This window comes from Athalia rosae, chromosome 2 (assembly GCF_917208135.1).
Source record: "Athalia rosae chromosome 2, iyAthRosa1.1, whole genome shotgun sequence".
Lineage (NCBI taxonomy): Eukaryota > Metazoa > Arthropoda > Insecta > Hymenoptera > Athaliidae > Athalia > Athalia rosae.
Window position 1 is genome coordinate 25,886,814 of NC_064027.1, and position 23,689 is coordinate 25,910,502.

General features: G+C 41.5%; 1 protein-coding gene across 4 annotated transcripts in view; it reads right to left on the bottom strand.

Annotated features, from left to right (window-relative positions):
* Window positions 1-23,689, bottom strand: part of LOC105687808 (zinc finger homeobox protein 3) — a 178,073-nt gene that overhangs the window by 104,332 nt on the left and 50,052 nt on the right. For all 4 annotated transcript variants that reach the window (XM_020853417.2, XM_048651183.1, XM_020853414.2 and 1 more), the window contains one exon: window positions 9,230-9,279. The gene's annotated coding sequence lies outside the window, so the exon portion shown is untranslated. The remainder of the gene's footprint in view (window positions 1-9,229; window positions 9,280-23,689) is intronic.

The following is a 23,689-nucleotide window of genomic DNA, read 5'->3' on the forward strand; positions in this document are numbered from 1 at the left end:
ATACCATAAGTTTGAAATATAATGTAACTGGACAACTTACAATAAATGAGGCGATCTGATTGATTTTTTTTTATATCTCGATTCAGTTTGAAAGAGCTTCTGTGATTCGAAAGAATAAAAAAATCGAATTTCATTGATCAATTTTGGGCAAAATCGGTTCGTCCCTTTGTTTTTCACCCTCTCGGAATTTTGATTATCGTGAATCGGTGATGAAATTTACTCTAAAAAAAAAAATCTAGAGGTGATCTCGTAACCGGAACGGTGCCCAAAAATAAAAAAAAAAATAAAAAACTCCAAAAACAAAACGCTGACCCATATCTTAGATCGTTGAAAGGGCGTTTACAGAGTTTTGTATGGGAATTCCCTGAACGCATATTATGTAATTTCCATTCTCTCTTGTCTCGAGGAATTTAATGCACATGGAACACCCGAGTAACACGGTGTATAATAATATGGATGGGTGAGAATCTGAACTTGTATTATACCGCGTAGACGTACAATACGTACACGTTGCGGCGAGTGTGGAGGGTTTTCTATGTGCGAGTAAATTACACTATACATACGCGTGACGTGTGTACATATCCCGAGAGGAGCTGGCGAACCATGTATAACAGGGGCTCTGATTAAATCTGAGTAATTAAAGGAGTTAACCTCAAGTTAACTTGACTTAACGCAGTCACGCCCGCTTGGCTACCACAACCTCACACGTCAAGGAGATGAATAAAGAAGGAACGAGAAAACCGCTACTGAAAAATTATATAGAAATGTGCACGGAACATTTTATCGTCATGAACATCGTCGTCGTCGTCGTCGTCGTCGTCGTATATCCGAGAGAGAAGGAAGGAGGGAAAATAGTTAAAAACTGAAAAATAAATCCCTATCTTTCTCTCCTCTACGTCCCTAAAATTCACCATGAGCGATAGATGTTTATCTCACCGTATGATAACGATGAAAATAATTATTGTTATAATATTCTCAATTAATTGGATTCAACTTCTTAAATTTTTACTTCACTTCGTTAAATATAATAATCGTTTATTTTCTCTTTTTTGTCTTCAATCTTGCAGTTTAACCTTAACTCATCCCCCCCCCCCCCTTTGAATAAATATCCCGAAGGTGTTGGAAGTCGAAAAAAAAGGAGAGGCGAAAGAAGCTGCAGGTTTCATTGTATTTAAAAAGTTGGGTTGCTCCTTTTTTTCTTTTTTGTTTGTTTAATTATTCCCATCGTTAATTTATTTCAATATCCACGAGCCACGAGCTGAGCGGCTTGTACCGTATAATATCAGATATCCCCTGTCTTCTTATTATTTCTTTTTTTTTTCTTTTCTCTCAAGTTTTCCTCGGCAGGAAGGGTTTCACCCCCCTTTTTTGTTATCCTTACTTTATTTCGTTTACTTTTTTTTTTTTCCTCTCGTTTTTCTTTGTTCATTTTTCACATAGCTGGAACTGGAGGATAATATTTGCCAGCAATTAACCGCCTTCGTAAACGAAGCATTTTTATATTCCACCTAAATAATGATTCCCCTTTCTTAATTTCATCCCTCCGTCCCTCGTTCCACCTTGTCTTTTGTCCCATTTCGGATATACATATATCTGGAGAGAAAGAAAGCCCGGCCTTTAAAGCAAAGGAGACCCTTATATTTTTCGTTTCTTATAATAATTATCTTTCCTCGCGTAATCTTACAACAGAAATAAGGGTGGCGGTGGTTTGTCGGTATATTCAAGAATTTTTCTTCCTCCCAGCTTCGCCTTACATATATATATACGTATTCTCAATTTTTTATTTCGTTGTTTTCTCTTTCTCTTCCTTCTCTACTTTCGTTTTTCTCCCTTTTTTGTCGCTCTCAGTTCATTCCTTCGGTAAGAATAATATTTTATACTCGCTCCTCGCTCTTTACCCCGAACAAAGACGTCCAGTCTGCACCCTGCGCCGCGGCTACTTCCGACCGTAATCAACGTTAAAGTCTCGTAAATAAAAAGCCTCGGTTGGCTATGGGCTTTCTTTGTTTTTTTTTTCATTTTTGTTTTTTTTTTCCATCTTTCTTTCAACGAATGAAAAATTTTTCAATTATTCTTCGCCACACTCGAATTTTCATCATACCGCGATTTCTCGTGTACCTACGAATACAATGTCGAATATTTTCAAACTCGATCGCAAAAAAACGAGAAAGAAACCAACGAAATTGAATGTCGCGAACTCAGGTCTTCGAAAATTCGAAAGAAATGGTAAATTAGAAATTAATTGAGAAACGATAGAAGAGCGAAAGAAAAATTAATAAAATAATGATTATACGTGCTCAGCTTTTGGGAGTAGAGAATTTCGTGGTAAATGAATTGGGGGTGTAATAATCGTAACGCGGGGCTAAAAAGGTACCTGAGAAAAAAAAAAAAAAAACGAAAGAAATTGAAAAGGAAAAAAAAAAAATAAACGAAAAAACTAAATAACTCGACGACGAAACGACCGGTGTATTAATTTCTGACTGGGGTGGTTTCGCGGTTCGTTGTCTGAAAAAAAGGTGGAAAAAAAAAAAATTGGCAAATAAATGAAGAAAAAAGAAAACCAAACAACACGACACAGAAGAAGAAGTAGAAGAAGAAGAAGTTAATTAAGTAATAAAAAGTCACCAGACGCGACGAGGTTGGGTATCCCGGGGGAAAAGACAGCAGGTGGTGAGAGGTAAAGGGGGAGGCAAATGGGGCAGGGTGGGAGGGAGTGAGTTGAGTCTGGAGTGAAATTAAAATAAACATCCCCTAAATGAGCCGACGGCGGCATCCCTCGCTAACAGTCGCTAATTAATTCCAGAGCTTGTGAAACTGAGAGAAGAAGAAGAAGAAAGTGAGTGAGTAAGAAAGAACGAAGGAATGAAAAGAGAGAGGAAGAGAGAAAGCCAAGGGTAAAAAGGGGGAAGAGGAAAAGTACCTACTGTGGAGGGTGATAACGGTAGGCGAGGGCAAAAAGGTATTAAACACCGCCAACGAGCCGCACTGTCTGTGTCTTTAATTAGCCACCAAGTGGTTAAGGGTAAAGAGGGTGTGAGAACGAAAGCAACAGGTGAGATGCAAAGCAAGGGTTATTCCGACCCTCCGCGGAACACAGAAAACGCGACGCCCTCGCGGGACCCCGTACACAATACTCCACGTATAACGCATACGCACAAATGTGAGTCGTATATAAAATCTGAGCTACGTAGATATCCCTGAGAGAGAAAAAAAAAAATATCGACGCTACTCCCGAAAACTATAAAACGCGGAAGATTAGACGCGACAGAAATCGGCGACGAATTTTGAAAATTTTGGGGGATGATCACCCGACGAAGCGTTCCGGAGTTGTAGGTCGTTCGCAGCTAATGAAGACGAGGACCTGTTGATCGTCGTTTGTCAAGTGAGTTTCGGCACGGCGGCTGGGGGGAGGGGGGTTGAAAATTTTAAGTAAGGGGAAAGGGTTGAGTGGTTTATACAGCGATGAATATTCGGAAGGCTGAAAATCTGCTCTCTGCAAAAGGGGTGAAAAGCTAATGAAAAGTACATTACCAACGGCGAAGTATCGTCTGCGTCGCGACGACGGGCCGAGTCGCCCCCGCAGCTGGGGTTAACGGCGATAATTTGCCTCGCAACCCACGACGAGGGGCCAAACCGGCCCACCCTCGCTTTCACAGCCATTTAATTACGCTTAAAACATCCCTTAAATATTATCAAAAGGGGAGACTCGACACGAAAGGGTTGAGCCGATGAACGAGAACAGATTTTACAACCCGCACGTAACCCCTGATTCATCCCAAGTAAGATTCATTCACCGTCTTCATTAGGCAGGAGGTAACCCACCCCTGACAAACGCACCGAGAGCGATTAGGGAACAACCGAAAGCAAAGTGAACTGTTACAGCGAAATTCTGTACGTCAAGTGAAATTTGTTTCAACCCTACGGCCGATAAAAAATTCTTTTCTAGTTTTTCGTTGACCGAAAGAATGTTCTCGCTCTGAACTCGGCGCAAAAAGGGAGGGAGAAAAAAAAACTTTTTTCGAAAAAACGAGGGAAAAATGTTTCATGCATGAAATCGTTCGTTATACACGCGTGTATAAAATCGCGAGCTGTTCGTTGTATTATTTTTTCTCTATCTTCTAATACGCGATAAATCGTATTAATGGGTGATATACACACAAGATACCATCGGGGTAGGGAAAAAAGGAGGAGAAAAACGTCGAAAAAACCAAACAGAGAACTCAAAGGATAAAAGAGAAACAAAAGGGAAAAAAGCTCTTATAGGAAGTTGTCTCCGGCGTGGAATATTGGGAGGCTGGACACGATCTGGCGAATCAACAGACACAATTAATCGCTATCGAACCCCTCGCCCTGATCGCCCTCGAAAACCAACCCCCCGACTCTCCGAACAACAAATCTATCCATTCGCGGGTCCGGTTGGTCAAACGCCCTCCCGTTACCGGACACACACGTGTGTGTATTTGTAAATATATCCCTTACAGAGAGTTGGATTTACGGCCGTCAACGATCCCGCCGGATGAACGGAAGAATAAAAATAACGAAAAAATCAAACAGAAAGAAGCTAGGATTCGTGGCACAACGATATTCAAATTTGCCGATTATTATTATCACGAGGAGGTGATCGATTATTTGAATTTTCTTATTCGTTCTGTTTCCTCATTACCTATACCATCGAAATGATGAAAAATCTAATGGGATCGAATTAGAATAAGATAATAGGAGAACAAAAAAAGCCAAAAAAAAAAAAGTATCGCGGACGCGCGTGCGAATATGATCGCGTATAGCGCACTAGGATATGATGGTCTTTGGGTTCGTTGGCATCGCGGCGTCCGCGTCGGTTGAGGAAACCTCGGGTCTTTACTATCTTACAAAGCACGGAGAGGGAGGGAGGGAGGGAGGGAGGGCGGGAGGGGGGAGAGGGAGAGAGAGTGAAGGGGAGAGATGTTCGGAGAGAGGAGAGGGACGAAGATAGAGAGAGAGAGAGGGTAGAACGAGGAAGAGAAGTAGGAAGAGGAGGAAGAGGAGGATCATGTGGGCGAGTAAAGGCGCGGGGCAAGGGTGTCCCTATCCGTCCGTGGCCGACAAGAACGAGTTGAGGTCCGACCGTGACCTACCTCTTAGCTGACGTCATCGCTATGTGCTGTATCTCCGTCTCTCTTCATACGTATACTACGTGTGCTCTATGAGTCCGGCGTGAAAAAGTATATTTCCACAGAGGAGGGGAGTGAGTCGTTGCCAAAAATGACGATCGATTTGCCTTTCAATTTAATCGTTTTAGTTTCAGTTTTTCGTTTCTTCAGTCTTGCGACTTTTCGAAGTATATCGCTTCACGCATCGCTTCGATTCGAATTGAAAATAATCCATTGATTAGCGGGGAGAAGGCGCGGTGTGGTAAACTTGAGGTGGATTAAAAGAAAAAACGGAAATGAATGGAAAAAAAAAGATGAAAATAAAATATAAATCGAAGACGCGCAAAAGCTGAGGAATTAATTAGGACCGGGTAATCAAGTAGATAGCCGCCCGCGGGACAAGAAAAAGGTGTCAGACAAGTCCAGTTAGCTGGTCGTCTGGTATAAATACTCGATCCTGTTGAACACCAATCCGAACGAGACTCTTAACCATCCCCAATCCTCCCCCCCCCCCCCCCGCGCATCCCTCGGGCATGGCACTTTATAAATCGCGTGAAATAAGGATGGAGAAGAAGAGAAAAAGATGGAAAGAGAGCGATAAAGATGGACCGAAAAATCAGATTAATTGTGAATATAATTCCACGATGTGAAGTTCGGAGGAGACAATTCATTCGACGATTCGTGAATAAAATTGGAATTGCATGTTCGATGTCCAACCAAAAAGGATACGAGCGAAAAAATTTATATCGTATACGAGTCTATGTGTGCGAGGATGTGATTTTCAAAACCCATTATATTCTTTCGCAATTCATTTGATATCTAGATTTCAATCGGCAATCTTAATTTCAATATGGCGACTGTACGACGTTAATACACGTTGGAATGATAATTTTGTCTCTCGACTACCTTTCATCTCACGCTTCGATTTCTGGATCACCTTTAATAAGGGACGGTCAATTTTCATAATCCCATATAACTATTCGATCGTAATTTTTCGACGAGTTTCATTTTCTACATGGTAGGTATGAGTTATTAAGATTCTTGCGCGCATGCTCACGGTTCTTTCATCGATTCATAAGAATATCCTCTTGCTCCTGTGACTTCCTTTCTCTCTCTCTCTCTCTCTCTCTCTCTCTCTCTCTCTCTCTCTCTCTCTCTCTCTCTCTCTCTCTCTTTCTCTCTTTTCCTCACTCTTTCTTTTTCCCTTTTTCACCGACTGTGGAATACATGTACATGTATACATCACCCTGCAAATATAGTGCATAGCGCTCTGGCGAACGGATGAAAAAAAAAAGAAAAAAAAAAAAAAATACTCCCACACCCGGTAGTATTAATTATATTACCGTAAATTAATTAATTACAATAAATTAATTTTTCTCAACGTCCTTATTACTTCGTATTATTTTTCAGGATATTATTAATTTGGTGGAATAATGCCGTCGAGTATACGCTTCTGAATTTCTCTCATTTTTTCTTTCTTTTTCTTTTATTTTCTTTTATTTTCTTTTATTTTTTTGCTTTCCCAAGACACACAATTAAGGATATAAGTATCTACGTAGGTTCACATTTATACACGCGCGCGTGCAACGGTGTTCGTGGGGCGAGTGGTGGAACTTGAATGGGGGCTAAGGGGTAGGGGGTGCAGAAGGTGGTGATCTATGCGTTTAATTAACCATAGAGAAGCTTCCCCCGTTTTTCCCCATAGGAAGCCACCGCCGACTAACTCTTAGCCACCGCAACTCGACGACGAAGAGTATAGATTAGAGAAGGAATGAGAGAGAGAGAGAAATAGAAATTAAAAGGAGATGGAAAACGAACGCGCTGCAACGTAACAGCGGCAACGGCAACGGCAGCGGCAGCGAAGATGCGACGACGTTTGCGTGGGTTGAAGCTTCTCTCATATTACAGAGAGACGGAAGGAGGAGAGCGCTTAAAGAGATACGGGCAAAATTAACCCCCGAGAAAAACTTATAATGTGTCTTGTTACCCGGGTCGGGGTTGGGGGAAAAGGAAAGTAGCAGCGTACGAAGCGTTCGAACGTGCCTCTCTGACCCTGCAACCCCCGATATGAGCTATCTACTATCTCTTCCGCCCTCTATACTTACTCCAGTATTTCTACGTCGTTCGTTGTTACTTTTTTTCTCCGTCCATCTTCCTTCCCTATTTCTTTTCCGCACTCCGTCATTTTCGCGAGTGCGACAAACATTCGTACAGCCGATTCAAATTTTCCCACGAAACGTACACTTTCCACGTACACCTGTTTGGAAATTGACCATCTTTACGTACGGACGAAAAAAACTAAATAAAAATTCACGAATGCGGGGATAAAAAAGTGAGGAAAAATTCGTTCTCTACAAGGTGCAGGTAATCTTGAAAATTAGACAAAATTCTAGCAGGTATATTACGACGGTTCCTGCAGCCACCATATACCTAATTCTACAAAGTTCACATGGTGTGACTAGAAATACTGTACACATATAACCGTGTACAGATATATACATATAAATAATCATAGAGTCATTTGTCTCGTCTAGTTTTCATATTACATATCTATCTACGTTATTCTAGGCGAAGTGTTTTTATTTCCCCCTTTATTTTATATCATATTTTATACACGTGTGCGTCTTTTCTTGCCTTTTTTTTTTTCTCCATTTTTCTTTGTTCATTTTTTTAAAAGCAGCTAGTTGAACTTCTGCACCGCCGCTATGGAATAGAGAATTATAAATAATTGCTGCTATTGTTGTCATTCCGATTGACGGCGTGCAATTAGGTTTTACAGGTATACATATACACTGTACATACGGTTGGCAAAGCGAGGAAATAGAGAATTGCACGGGTGGAAGAAATATGGAAAAAAAAAAAAAATTAGAAAATGAGAAAAAAAAAAAAAACCCAATTAGTCGGGGGGCAGCGAGGGGAGGGTAGTTACGCGGGGAGTCAACCGTGAGTTTTACATAATAACATTACATTGTCGTTTTCGTTGTTGTAATTATTATATCACACACACGCATACGTACATATTTTATTCATATGTATATTTGTACGAATTAATTACGCGACCTGTCGCTAATGACTCGATTATTGTACACGGGCATTTCACGAGGGCATATATTTTTACGTGAAAAAAACAAAAAAACCACCACGCACACCCGACGCTTCATTATGTACGTACATTTGGTACGATGGGTGTAACGAGTCAATGTGTAGCGTTCTGTCCGAATAATATATATATATATATGTAATATACATATAATGTCTCGCACCGAAACAGGAAATGCCTAATAACGCGAGAGGTACTATACTTCCGGCAATGAAACAATGAATCGGAATTACCGCGTCCTATACGAATTATTATCCGATTTCTGAACTGAAATACAGTGAATTATATCATCAGAGGCGTTGACGGAATGAACTTTTGGAAAAATGTAACTTTAGTCAAAAATACCACCATACATTCTCCTTCTTTTCTTCCCCTCAATTTTTTTTTTGTCCGATCTCTTAATTGTTATCGTCAATTGTTATCGTACGCTAGTCGGTTTTCTTCTCTCACAAGTCAGTATTGACATTGGATCGAACGGTAAAACTGTCCGTGCGGACGCAGATAAGACGCAGATAACGACACGGGTGGCATGACTGATCTATTATACCTATGTACCCACGTACGTTCGAACACATGAGAATATGAATAAAATAATATCATATGTAAATAATCTTTCCCTGAAAATTTTACTCCCGATCGGCTCTCGAAGCGCGAGGTTTCAATTACTGGAAAAGCGGGTTAGATCGTATTCGTCGGGTGAGAACGGAATAACGGATTTCACCGAAGGTGGAAAAAAATCATTTCAGAAATTATCAGGGTTATCGGAAACGCAATAAGGGGAAATCGACGGGTCAGCATAAACTCGAATGAAAAAGGCAAAAAAACCTTTCATCGTCGAGTCCGTGTCGAAACGGATGCGCGATGATCTGTATCGAAAGTATGAAAGCAGTTCAAATACGGTATCACGGGGGACAAGTGTGCAACGAAATGAGGAGAAGCAGCTTCACTTTCGAATTATGCGATAAACGCTATATAGTGTTGTGCATTAGATGGAACTTACCGTGGAGCAGCGCCGGCATAGAGAAAAAATTGAACTCCTGCAGGATTCTTCTGCAAAACGAAAGGGATAAAACGAATTGTCAGTAAAAATTGATGACGAATATATGAGACTGGATAAAAAATTGAACAGATTATCACATACATATAATCGGAACAGAATCTGGATCGTTGTATTTGCTGAAAAAATATTTGACGCAAAAGTAATGATTACGCGATCGATTGCGTGAGTAAATGATTTTGGCTTCCAGATTTGGATTCCTGAGCTGATTAGTATGTGAGACTACTCTTGAAGAACCCTGCATCAACTTATGCGGAAGCTATATTTCTACGCGTACCTAGTACCTGTACTTGAATAATTCTCCTAAATTACAGGAGATTATTCGCGCGGAGTTGTATCAGGGGTAGGTGTATCGTAAGAAGGATCAATTTTCCTCGATGTCTCGTTCGACGTATAATTGTACATTGTTCCCTGTATTTCGATTTGTCTTTTCTTTCATTTATTCCGAGACCGCCTTATTTTTCCAACACCCTGATAATTTTTCGATCGTCCCGAATACAGGGGTGATGATTCTCGTATAGGACGATGTAGATCACAAGCTGTGAATAAAAATCGAAGATCAGCTCGATAGTTTCGGACGAGGGTGATCGGGAGCTAGTAAGCGGTGCGGTCCGGTGTAATATTTTTGTTGTTGTTGCCCTTTGTCGTGTTCCGTTGTTGTTGTTTCTCGGTCGTTTTTCCTCAGCCCCTCTCCCTCGCTCTCCCGGTCCTGTTTTTCCCGCAACCCCTGCTCTCGAAAGCCTCGCGGGCATCGCGCTCGGCGTCGGTTGTGTACAGACTCGACTAAACCACCGGCAAGCAGCACCGCCGCCACCCTCATTCTCGTAGTCGTATAGTCGTACCCATGCAGCAGAAGAACGACGTGGATCAATAAGTTTGAAACGTTTTCCTACTTCGCAAAAGACACCGCGAAGCTTGCCGCGTGCTCGACTGCCCACTACCACCAGACGACAACGGCGCGACGATGACGACAACGCGAAGGCGATTAAATTAACTCCCAGTCTACGAGAATCGGAGTGACGAATTTTCTTTATTTTTTTGTTGTTTTTTTTTTTTCTTTATTTCTTCAAAATCGAATCGAAAATTTCTCGCATCATTCCGAAATCGACGAAAGTTCTCGAACATGCCATCAAACGATCAAATTCTTATGGAATCAGTTACCGTCCTTTCATTTTTCGTCGAGACTCAAATTTTCGCATTTTCGTCGGTGAAAATAGCAGGAAAATTGATTCTCAAGTGTCCTTTGCGTAATACCATTTACTGTAAATGTCCTCTGGTGCGAACTAAAGTTGTAAATCATTTTTCTAAAATTGTAAAGAAAATTTTAATATCGGCCGACACTGGTAAAAAAAATTGCCGAGGAATTCGAAAGGGAGTAAAAAACGAGAAAAAGTTCTGCAAACGGCTGTATAGTCGTGTGCTTTTCTCTGCGCGTAGACGCGTGATCTTGAAAAATTTGAACGGAAAGGGGGCGATCCACGACCTACCACAATTTCTGTTAGGTTGTTTCGCTCTGTAACGCGATTTACGTGTTTTATACGTACACATATACCTATGTAGGTATACGTACGCGTATGTAACGGTGGCGGAAATTGTCGAGATCGATATATCGATTCCGTAAGGTTCATGGGTTTGTCCGACTCACCGTGTGTGTGTGGATACGCGGCTATAAGTTATGTAGAGCTAGTGTACATGGTACATAGTTTATAGTATATGATACATAAGAACGGGAGAACCACGCGTCTGCTTTGGTTGAATGCAGAGTTAGCTTCTCGTCGTTCGCGGTCGACGACCAGACGACTGACTACCACTTTTAGGGGTGGGAAAATCGGAGAGTTTTCTCTCCGTATAACATGCGGCAAAATTCCTGCGGGACAACCGCTAGCCCGCGACGTGGAGCACGCCAATGTATGTATGTACATACACACATCGTATACATACTCACCTATGTACTGTGCATAGCGTATATACTCATATATATATGTATATATACACACATGAATACATGGAAAGAAAATCGTGCGGTGGTCACTTGTTGCCGACCTATTCCGTTACCGTTCCCTACGTTATTCTATCCCTAATACAGTGTATAGAACGTACACTGCAATTTGTTACCATGTGAATTATTCAGAGTTACGAAAGGGAAAAAAAAACTTTGCTCTAAATTTGCGAAATTTTTTAGTCCCGTCAATTTCTCTGTGCACGGCAGGAGAAAAAAACGAGGAAGGATCTTTCGATCAAATATTTCGAATTTATCTAATTTATTCGAAAACCAGAGGGAAAAATTCACTCGTGTATATATTTTATAGACGAAGGTAAGAAATTTTTGATTGAAAATTAAAATGCTCAAATCGAGAATATTTTCTGCCTCCTCCGAATCAATACATTCCACAGCGTTCGATATATCTGGGAACGGTTCCTTATCGCCTCCAGGTCCCTAAAAATTATCGATTAACAATATTGAAACGAGTATATATGTGTATAAGAAGGTAAATATGAGATAATGCTCCCGTTGCCGCCTCTCCTTCGTTACCTCGGTAATCTTTGTTCCCTCCCCTGCCCACCGAAAAGCCTCTCCTCTTCCTGCAGAAAAGGTGAAGTAAGGTAAGCGCGCGCCCGGACACCTTGAACTAGCCCTCAATCTCCTCTTTCATACATCCGTATAGGTATATCAGATACACGCAAGTTATACCTTATACCTATACGAGAGTTGGAAACGCGGCGACGGATATCACCACCGTTTGTTTGCTCTCCTTATAGGTAAGATATAAACGTAGGATATATATACAAAAACCACGGACCTCTCCCACAGGAGATAAAGAAAGGTTTTCTTTTATCATCTTCCACTGCAGTTATATCTTTATATTACACGTATGTATATATATACCCGTGTACGTAAACGAGACATTCCGAGAATTTACTCGCGGTTCGATATACATGTAATCCACCTTCTCTCTCGCAGCTCTCCCACCCTCCACGAAATTTTCTTTGTTGGCTTTTTAGATTTTTTTTTTTTTCTGTTTCATTTGGAGACCAAAAAAATCTGTATAAAGTGACGTCAGCGCGGAATCTTTGGATACCCATCCGTGTACGTACGTATACCTGATATAGGTACGAAAAGGTGGCTTATGAGGAAGGAGAAAAAGACCAGACGAAACAAAAAGTGAAATAAAATAAAATAGACGATCTCCGCAGGGCTAAGCGTCCCCGGACGCGTTGTCGGCTGTCTTGTCGCTGCTACCAGTCGCATGTGGTCAGAGAGTGTTCCTTTTTTTTTTTCATCCTTTTTCTCATTTCTCTTCCTCTCATTTTCTAACTTTATTATCTCTTTCCTTTTTTTTTCTTTCTTAGTTATTATATTTTCAGTGAAACGATGCAGTAGGTATACGGTCAACCCGAACAACATCCCCTTCTCCCCCCACTCGTGCGCTTCCACGATGATGATTTTCTTCGTCCCGCATCCAAACGCAGGTATAAAATTTTGTCCCCTATGCACGGTCGATATTACATAAATAAAAATACATATATATTATGCAGTCCTCCTCGCCGTATTCTCCTTCTTCTCTGTTTCAGTTATTCGACAAACTTCCAATGCTCAAAAGGAAAATCACCAATTACGATTCCTTTTTTTCCGGAATAATTTTTTCAAGATTATCGCAATTTTTGATATCTCTTCGCTCCTTCTTCTCTCTCGAACGTAATAAAATTGTACTCTCGTATACTTGGATGCTGCGTGTTTCATATAAGGGGTAGAATATGAGCAGAAAGAACGTTCGCCCATACGGCAAACGTATAAGAAAGATTTAGTATAGATTTAGTGGTCCAGAGACTTTCAGAGTCTACCTATGTATAAAAATTATACAGGCATATGTACGTATGTATATGTGTACGGTCTGACCCTAGTGACACCGCCCTGCATGCATCTCCATATATTATAACAAGGACTAAAAATAAACTCAGGACCCGCGGGATTAAAAATGATGATAAACCAAAAAGCAAAGAAATGAAGAGTTAAAAAGAAAAGAAAATAAAATAAAATTAGGAACAAAAAAAAAAAAACAACTAAAATAAAATAGAATAGTAAATAACGAATCCGCTTCCACGAAATTATGACGAATATATATGACTGCGAGTCAAAGTCTGCGGGGGGCGTGAACTGCACCTTGCAGAGGATCCGAGAGGGAGATACTCGCCGGGACTCACCTCCGTCCCTTCACGGCCAAAGATAATTAATTACGATCATCTCGACTTCACATAATAGTCTTTCTTTCTTCTTCCTCATTGTTGATCACGTTTTTTTTTTTTTCTTTCTATTTTTCCTATTTATATTGTCTATTTTTTATTTCTGTGCTGCATTTTTTTTTCATCTCAAATGCGCACGCAAGAAAAAGAATGATTATTATTTTCGGAGCAAATATTATCATATATTACGTAATATTCACGAATTGAAAAAATCTCAACGTGTGAAAACAATTTTTTCACGTTTAATTGTTTAATCAAAAATTAACTGTACTCCTGACGATTGCGATATCATCATTCATTACCGCGGATCACAGAATTCATCTCACAGGTATAATCGAAAGAATTTTTTGTCTCCCTCGCGAAGAACACGTATCTCTGTATTTTCTCTATATCCTACATCCGTAATGATATTCCTGCAATATTCCTGCGCAGGACGATTTTAGTTTTTCTAATTTTTTTCTTTCAAGATTTTTTCTGTCTCCTTTTTTTTCTCTCATTTTTCTACATGCGTTCTCCAAGACCGTCGTAGAAATATTCATGAACGAGCGATATATACGTAGATGTTGAATAATTGATTGATGGAAATTGACTACGTATATAAAATCTGAGAAACGAAAAAGAAAACAGAAAATATTGAACGGAAAAAAATCTCAAAGCTGATCGAAGATATAGATATGTTCAAAAATATTCGTGTCACTCTGCAGGCGATATAATTAATCAGTCTGCTATGCTCAGATAATTCGAGATAGCTTGTTATACAATTCTTCTCTTTTCTTTTCTTTTCTTTGTTTTAGTTTAACGTTTTTTTTTTTTTTTTCAATGTTCTTCGTCAGCCTCTTTGTCTAGTATTTTACATTTTAATGAACTCGGGCTTCGTATAACGTAAATTCAATCGAGGGTCCTCACGATCTCTTACGTGATCATAATTGATGCATTTCATGCCAATCCCAATGAAATTCGTTTCTCACTTTTTTTTTTGCGATTCCAGAATGGTCGAAAAATCTCCCAGTTCTATCGAATTCGAAGTGATTCCAACAACGATCGGTCACCCCATCGTCTTCGAGCCGCACGTTCGTCTCTTCGAAATCATCGGGATTCACAAAGACTCTTCGTCGATGAAAATTCTTTTTTTTTCACCGTTTTCAAGAAACGCGATTCAGAGATGAAACGCGCGCGAGGCAATTTGCACCATTCCGCGGTGTAAGAATGACGAAATACCTAGAATTGTTATTAAGCGGCTCAATTAGCTCGAAGAATTAACAAGCTTAACGAAGTAGCTTCTGCAAAGTTCGAGCGTATAGTTTTCACTATTTAAGACACAAATTACGCATAGATGCACTCGAAGCTCTCGCGACTCATCTACAACAATTGCGTCTAACGTGTAACGTGGTTTGGTTGAAACGTTTCGACAATTATCATCGCGATTATTGTATTACACAGATCCATTGGCGAATGACGGGGTAATTTTTCTAACGGGGTCACAAGTTCCATGCCTCCAGTTGGTACACGACCAATCCACACTCCGGAAGATCAATTTCCGATCTCAAATTCCACAATAAGAAAGAGCGGGGGAAAGAAAAAAAAAATATCATAATCGTACTCGCAACGCAAACTGCGCGATTCGAGTAAAATCTCGGGGCTCGTGTGACGGTAGAAAAAAATTGACAATTTCTCATCCGACGAAAGGATACCCCGAAATCGGCAATTTTTGGTACAGGTACCTATACCGTTTTGATTTTTGTTAAATTTTCGTTTCGATAAAAAAATCTCGCAACGTTTCATCGCTGACAAGGTGACGACTACCGCGATGACGTCGACGGTTCGGATTTAAGGTTTCGAGGTTGCGCTGCCCGGGGTCGTAACGTATATTCACGTTAGGTTGGGTCGCTCGGTAGTTGATATAGGTACGTACGTACACGTATACATAGCCAGACGCAACACGTATAAGCCACGTCAAAGTGGGCTTAGATTGGGCTAATTAATTAATGCGCACGTCCTGTCTCGGTCCGTCTAATTATCTCGCTTGTCAGTTCGTCCGTTCACCAGAGTCGGCTGTTAATGCTACTCCGCCGTTGATGCTGATGCTGTTGCTGATGCTGCTCTGTGTTGTAATTGTAATTAGGCTAATTGTGACGTCACAGGATATGCTACACCTAGAAAAATCGTCGCTGTATACGGACCGATTATATTCCGCTCCTCGCCTCTCCTCTCCCCTCCGCTATCCGTACGCAGAGAGAGCCCGCCGGTTCATGCTTTAATTTCAATTTATAACGGCGTGCAATCTTCGAGGAATGAGGCATCCGCGGAAATGAACGGTTCGCAACCGAGAAAGAAACCAAAATTCGAGTATCATTCTCTAAATATAATCGCTACGTGTAGCCCGCAACGAGAAACGCGATACGACACACCATATATCCCTTGAACACCTTCGAAACTGTGCCGAAGCGAAACTATAATAGCAATTTATATTTATACACACTCATTGTACGTTATACGTATGTTTACTTTGGCTTATGCACCGGCAAGAAATTAGTGAGATAAATTAGCGTCGAGGTGATTTCTGCGGCGCCGCATAAGCTAATCTAGACGTAAATACGTCACATTCCCCCGAATCTACGTACAGTTAATTTTTTTTCAACAAATATTTCAACCCTTATCGAGTATTTCATTTATTTTTACATAGTCTCATCCTATTTTCGTTTAGCTTTTTTTACTCTTCGCGAAGCAAAAACGTGCGGGTGATCGTGAACCGTTAATTCTTGCTATAGGTGCGCTGCACATCGTTGTGTATCGTGCGTGTGTGTATGTAATAATCCGTAATGTACGCTCCGCTGTGTACGAAAAACAGCTTGCGGGCGACGTACGGAAGAAGATAGAAAAGAAAAGAATTCACAAAAAAAAAATAAAATAAAATAAAAAAGTTGAGAGAAAGGGAAAGAAAAAGACGAGAGTACGAAGATGAGGAAGAGGATGAGGCAGCGATCGATGACGATATTATATATCCGCGAGCAAATTTGAATGATCACCGGGCGCGATATTTATTCAATGGCGATGATCACGTACCCATATAGCCGTATACGGAATGGATGTACGTACACACACGTGAAAAAGACATACCGTACCACAATACGACCGTGCATACACGTATAAGGTAGACGGAGTTTCGTTCGTATGGGAATTCCGTGGGATAAATTTTCAAGCGTTGGAAAAAGGCAGTGCTGTTACAGGTCACGTGACTATAATACACCGAATACGCTGTGCCGTGTGTGTGTGTGCGCGTGTGAGTGTATGGGTGTACGGATGCGCGTGTATATATCTATACTGATGGATAGTTAGGTAGATAGATAGATAGGCGCGTTACCGCCGCGGAGAATCCGCGCGCGAAAATACCTGGCATTACATCGATGCTGCTGCCATGCCGCTGCTTCTTTAGCTAGCCTCTAACCAAATATGCATTTACATGCGATACACGTACCCCCGCATACACGCGCGCACGGTTACACGTACGGAAGGTAGGTAGATACATTGCGCATACCTACAAAGTGGCTCCGATATCCTCCTATATCTAGGTATACGATCTGCGATCCCACCGTAATTCCGTTAACCCTCGCTCGAAAATTTCGAATTCGCGAATAAAAGTGTCGCGAAAGCTCCGATTTTTTCTATCGGGTGGATGTCGATTGCTTTCCCAGTTCCGTCTGTAACGCAACGATCTAAATACGAAAGATTATCTTTTTTCTTTCACGTACAGCGCACCCAAACGTGTTCGTTAAAAATGTTCATCAACCTGGAGAGATCTTTGACGATCTGCTGCCCCGAAATTTTTTTTCACCGTTATTATTTTTCAAAATCGTTCGAGTCGTCTGGCTGTTGGGGGGAGGGGGGGTTAGGGGGAAAACGATCGTGTGTTTAGGTGTCTCGATCGGTTGAATTTGGGCGCGTATTTGGGTCGCGTTTGGTTCGTTTTACAAGGGGTTCGTCTTCGCTGTTTCTATTATTGGCCCCCTCGAGCCCCTTCCCGGATCCCTTGCGTTCCCTTTTTTCCTTTTTCTTTTTTCTTTCTTCCTTTTCTCTACTCCTGTGCTTCATTCTTTCATTCGCCGCTGGCGGCGGAGAGAAGGGTTGATCTGGACTTACAACCCCCCCCTATATTCTCTTACTAGCTTCTATTCTTTTGGCGTTTCACTTTTGTAGTCGTTATATTATTACCAAAGTATATATATATATATATATATATACATATATACGTGTTTGATACATAGGTAAATAGATTACGTTTATGTGCGTGAAAAGGTACCTACGTACCCACGTATACGATACTCGCAGGACGTCGTACGTGAAATTTTAGATATACAGTACAAATAAAAAGTTTCGTGATGACGAGAATGAAAAGAAAAAACATTTTTGGCATCGGAATACACGAGATATCGTTTCCGAATTAAATTAATATTGTACAGAATATCAGAATTTGCTTTTAAAAATGCATTGATATACTCCAACAGGAATACTCCAACAGGAATTCAAACGTATTACAACAATTTGGTTGTAAATCGATTTTCCGTATAAGAAGAGAAAAAGGATAGATGGAGAGAAAAAAAAATTTGGAATCGCGAGTGAAACAAAAAATTTATTTCGTGAGATACCCGCAGATCGGAAATCTCTGAAACTTTTGAATCTTACTGTATGAAATACGGCCGTATAAAACCTTAGAAGAAATATAGTAGATATAATATACAAGGAGGCAGCAACGTGTCGCGCACGGGGCGGTTTTTAGGGTATAAGATCCTTGGGGTAAAAATGACACTTGGACATGGTTCGGTATATAAGGGAGAAGAAGAAAAAAAAAAAAAAAAGAGATCGGTTTAGCTACAGGAGTGCCGAGCGTTTCGAGGACAATGAGTAGAATTAGGGCGCAGAGGAAGAAGTGCATGGTAGAGGAGCGGCGGTAGTGGTAGTCGTAGACGAAGAAGCAGAAGAATTAGAAAGAAGAAGAAGAGAAAAAAAAAGAAAAAGGAGAAGGAGAAGGTGGTGGGAATTCGGGTGGAAGCTATCTATCCATATACACACTATACGTATACATATATTTCATTATATTTAGGGCATGCGAGATCGTTTCGAAACGATTCCCACAGAATATAAGCGCAACTGTAAAAGAAGGACGACATCGTCAGGCCGGAGACCGATCATCGGGATAAATCGGGCGGGCCCCGCCGTAATGCAACGGACGATGTTATATCCGAAGAAGAAGTAGACGAAGGAGAAGCAGAAGAAGAAGAAGAAGAAGAAAAGCCTCGGGTTAAGTTCCAACGTTATAACCGTCCAATTTTCGAATTATTCCCCCCCTCGTTCCCTCCATTTTTGCTCCTCTTCGTCAAGGATATATAAACCGTGTATACGGTGGAGATGAGTGGAACGGTCCAATTTCGATAATAATTCTTCTATAGAATATTGTTAATTTCTAAATCGTTATATAACGATTTTCACCCGATCGGATATCAGCTAGACTGACAGATGCCCCGGCATCGCCTCTATACCTTTTCGTCTAAACATATTACATACGTATAACGCACCTATACACATAGAAATAAATTGCAGAGACGTCGGGCGTCTTTCCCCGGGGCGACAAGTGCCGCAGAAAATTTCTACGTCCTAGGACGAAACCCTCCCCAAATTTTATTCCCCGCTTCGGATTTGCCTCCGTTCACGCGCCCGTATGCAAAATCGTACGGTTGGTAAAAAATAACCGATTCAAACCACCGGCGCGTTACGTGAAAAGATCGACGCGCGCCAGCCTCATGTCCCGATCCCGACGCTGCAGCCCAGCTAGCGCACATTTTCCCCGATAAATATTCAAACGGTTACCCAAATTTGAATTTGAATCACCTGCATGTACGTCGGTCGCGTGTGCGATCGTCGAACTTTCCTTTACTTCTGACTCGCAACTACGGATAAATATGTACCAACCGGTAGGTATACGCGCGTGCGTCTACGTATGTACCTACCCTTATGCCCGAGTAGCGAGCGGCCCGATAAATAAAATATGTGCAAAGGACAAAATTATATGCATACGCGTGCGGAGATTTTCTTTGACTGGTTTGAATAATCCGAGGCGCGTGGCTCGATCGGAACCGTAAAATAGATCTGATTGACCTGCGTACGAACAGCCCCCGAGTGCGAAGAAATCGTCGAGAAAAAAACGAAGTTTCACCCCAAGCGCTTGATTTACGATGAGAATATTTGCGCGGGCTGGAACTGAGGGGAAATTTCGATGGTAATTAAAAAATTCTCAGCGTCTGAAAGTAATGGAAAATAATGAGGTTTGATTCACTGGACCAAAATCTGATATGTTTTCTTTTTCTTCACTTTCCACGTGCACGGATAATGTTAATCAGGTGTTAGCCAGGATAATTCTTATTTCTGGAGACCGTGTTCCTCAATTTGTGCTTTCGATTATGAATTTTCCAATTCTTTTACTTTTCAGAGGATAATTCAGATTCGGAGTTGAAGAAAAGGGGTAGGAATATTGGAGGATAGCGAAGAATGAGAAAAATAAATAATTAAATATCTGATAGGAATATACGAGGATCGTGACGGTCGCGTGCGCTCGTTTATATCCCTGCAGGACCTACGATTCGGCTGCATAATAAAAGGTGAGTAACTTACTACCTGGATATCAGAGTACACGGAGGCATACACGCGTTACACGAGTCGAATTAAAATATGAAAAAAGAGAAAGAGGGAATTCGAATTAGAATTATAATGTAAAAATTAGAATTTGGGCAAAATTCACGTGTGCCGCAAACGGTCGATCCCAAAAATCTCCCGCTGCCGCACGCGTCCGCATAAAGTCGAGTAGGTTATACATGTATATGTATCCGCGTCTAAGCGCATATATTTATGCCATAGTATATACTCCCTGTATTGTACTTATGTACATAGCCCTTTTTCATTTCTATATAAATATTCAAATTTATAAATTCAATCCCATGCGACGGAGAACTGCACTTTGCATGGCGCAGATGCGCAATAAAAATTCCAACACTCGACTGCAACGCGCTGCACGAGTCGGAATTTAATCGTCGCGCGTGCTGTACATATATTATATAATGTGTGTACCTATAGGTGGGTACGCGAACGGCGACTGATCTCCATTTTCGAAGAAGAGTTTCAAAAATCACCCGTGACAAAAAAAGAAAAGAAGCATTTCTCGAACACATCCTATATGGGAAAGTAAATAGAATCACATCTCGACTATGTAGTACATAGGTGCAACTCACATTTACTACGTTACACATGTGACGCGAAAAATATATTTTTCGACGTCCAGTTTGAGAAAAACGTCGGTATAAAATACACGGGGGATAATAAGGAGCGAATAAATAGGAGGATCCGGTAATAAACATGTTGACCAGATCGAGCCACCGAGGAATACGACTTATTCTTATTCTTCTTCTTTTTCTCCCTCTTCACTCTCAGTTCTCGGAGGCGATATTTGTTAAACTTTTACGCGTACGAATTTATGTCATCTTCGTTTCCACGCCGCCTTCTCAAAAATATCCGAAATATCCGAATCATTTTGTTTGTTCCTAAAAATTTTCGTTTCGTCTCGAACGAATTTTCCAAAAAATTCACAAACGTTTTTCTCACTCCACTTTCCACATGGGGGATCGTTTCCGATCGACTGGATCGTTTTTACCCCTCTAATACCACCGATCGATAACGGAAGAAAAAATTCTGAAACTGTTTCAAGAGTAGTCAGGTACGGAGAAAATGGAAAGAGAAAAAAGGAAACAAATTCCGGAGATTTTGATTTTCCCGAGTCCGAAGAGCTAATTCGAATCCCCATATACATATGACCCCTTATCCCACGGGGTCAGATCGGGTCGGATCTCCCGGGATGCAAAATAGTGTGTGCGTGTGTTGACGTAGAGACGTTGGTGCATAGGTACATACCTCCTATACACAGGCGGTATAAAAGAAGGGGTTGTATGTAACTATGGTATAAGTACGCTCACCGGTTATTATATGACGTGTACATTACGGTATACGTCATATAGTTATAGCGCATAGCGTTAGGTATGCTGAAATCGTGCAGCTTTGGATCCCGAAGGCGCTAACATGAAAATCCTATGGTAATGTTGCAGTTGTGCAGCAACGAGGGTTACACGTACACCTCACGCTTACGGGGACCACGTCCACGTCTATACATATGTATTACACATTGCACGTGAAACACGTACGTAACGTACGATAAGTGTGGGTGCTGGATATCTGCACTTTATATCCTTTTACCTTTAAGTTTTACGCGCTCGAAGTAGAGAAGGAGAATAATAAGAAGAAAAAGAAAAATTAGAAGGAGAGAACGACCGTTGCGTCTACACACCGTTCATATTCAGGTGTATATGCGTATGAGAAGCCGCGGTATATTCTTCGCGGCGAAAGATCGAATTTTTTTTTCGACACGAAATTAAACCGGCCTCGGGATAGGGCGAGATTTTCGTCGAATAAATACGAACGAAACTACTACGAAAAACGGTTCAAACTCTCGAGTGTCTCGAGCGGTTTGTCGCGGTTGTATATGAAGGACCGACGGTAACGTAAAGTATGTACGTACTTATGTGCGCGAAGTGCATATATTTGTATGTACATATGTACAACTGCGAGAACGCCGGTGGAGAAGGAATAGCCGGGGCCAGCCGGGCTGGTAGGTATACCTACATATACGGGAAGAGAAAACGAAGGAGGCTTCGCGCCGCGCGTCGCGTGCCTAGAGCTTGTAATTACATACTCGGCGAGTAGCTCGCAAAGTAGAAGTATAATATGTACGGAAAAGCGACTTGTAAAGAATACGAAGACGAAAGAGCGAACTTACCGCGTACGGTAACATGCACGTATGCAAGCGTTAAAAGGCTTATAAAATATACTGTATAAGCGCGAGCTGTCGACCGCCACTTAATCGATTTATTATATTATATCTAAATTCGTAGGCACGTTACGTACCGGAGGAAAAAAAAAACCTGCCGCAACAAAAATATTTCTGCACGAATGAACGGGAAGACGAAAAAAAATCTAAAAAATAAAATAAATAAAATCGGTCGACGGTAATCGAATGAAATACAGATTCGACGCGGTTACCTCGAATCTAAATATTAAGAGAATCGGAAAGCAAAATACCATTTTCAAAGAATTGGATTGGATAAAATTTGCGAGGGGGATGGAAAAAAATATCGTTCTTACTTTATTCCGAAGAAATCTTAAAATATATTCACGACGGTGTCGAGTTATCGGTGCATACGTTAACGCGACTTATATTCGTCGAGAGTATGATTGCTCCGGAATATAACGAAACCCGCCGCCGAGCACCTTAATTGCACAAAGATATCGGAAGCGATCGCGTTACAGACGAGAGAGGCACCTAGTACTCAACACCCCTCTAATTTAGACGTACGTGTACGTCGGGCGAACAAGAAAAAGTACAAGGGATGATGCGTAACGCGGATGCATCTTTGGAGTATATAGGATGCTCCATAATATATACGATGCGCTATTCGGCGGACGGGGGGGGGGGGGGGGGGTGCAGGGGAGACGGGGGGGATGGAGCTTTTACATTCTTTTTACCGTGGTGGCGCAAATACACGCGTCGGTGGGTGAACGTCGTCGTGGATGTAGATATATGTGTATTTGTGTGCGTGTGTGTGTGTGTGTGCAGATGTATATATGTATAGCTACACAGGGCCGGTGCGGTATAAGCGGGGCGCGTTGGCGTCGGTGGCACTGAGCGTCGCCTATTGATTTTTACTTCTAATGAATTCGAGCTAAAAACCCCAACCCCCAACCCATTCCACTAAACCTACCCCCCTCGCTCACCCACCACCACCCTACCCCGTACCGAATCACCCGGCTATGCTTAGCCGCTTGCTACAAACCCTCTGTTCCAAGAACCACGCCAATCACAGCCCCGCGTGGCATAATTACACCGACCTCGCGACTCGCCGGCAGAAACTAAACCCACCCCTCCCTCCCTCCCGCCCTCCCTTTCACCCCCCCCGGAATGCCTCGCCGACCTACCCACCTTATAACCACCCTTTTCACCTTCGTTTAGCTTAGGGGCCTCGCGCGCGGTTCTTCGAGAACCGACGATTTTTTTCCCCCCTTTTTTTT